A 419-nucleotide genomic window follows, 5' to 3' on the forward strand; every position below is an offset into this window, starting at 1 on the left:
GGCGCAGGCCTGGGCGCGGGAGGGGGGCTCCGCCCCTCACGCCGTAGCCTAACCGGTTCCAGCTGGAACGGGACGCATGCTCCGTGCGTGAGGCGGCCGGGGAGAGTTTGCACCCGTTTACCACTGCGACACCTCGTGAGGCTCAGAGCAAGCGCCCGCGGCGGTCTTGTCACCCCTGTAGGGTCAAATGAGACCTCTAGTACGACTGGCTCTACGTCCTAAGTGGTTATAGTTGTCCCCGCTGCTCCAGCCTCACTTCGCTGTCCTCACCCCGAGTCCTCCAGGTGGGGTTTAAGTCCTGGCTCAGCCTCTGGAGGGTTGTGCGACCTTGAACGTTCGTGCAGCCTCCCTGACATAGTGAAACCTGCACCCCACGGCGCCCTGGAGGGCAAGTGCAGTAGGTACCGCCCGAATCCATA

General features: G+C 63.5%; 1 protein-coding gene across 5 annotated transcripts in view; it reads right to left on the bottom strand.

The window, feature by feature from the left end:
* Positions 1–419, bottom strand: part of DLGAP4 (discs, large (Drosophila) homolog-associated protein 4) — a 122,524-nt gene that overhangs the window by 51,916 nt on the left and 70,189 nt on the right. The gene's annotated exons all lie outside the window — the stretch shown is intronic.

This window comes from Myotis brandtii, unplaced genomic scaffold (genome assembly GCF_000412655.1).
Source record: "Myotis brandtii unplaced genomic scaffold, ASM41265v1 scaffold27, whole genome shotgun sequence".
NCBI classification, from domain to species: Eukaryota; Metazoa; Chordata; class Mammalia; order Chiroptera; family Vespertilionidae; genus Myotis; species Myotis brandtii.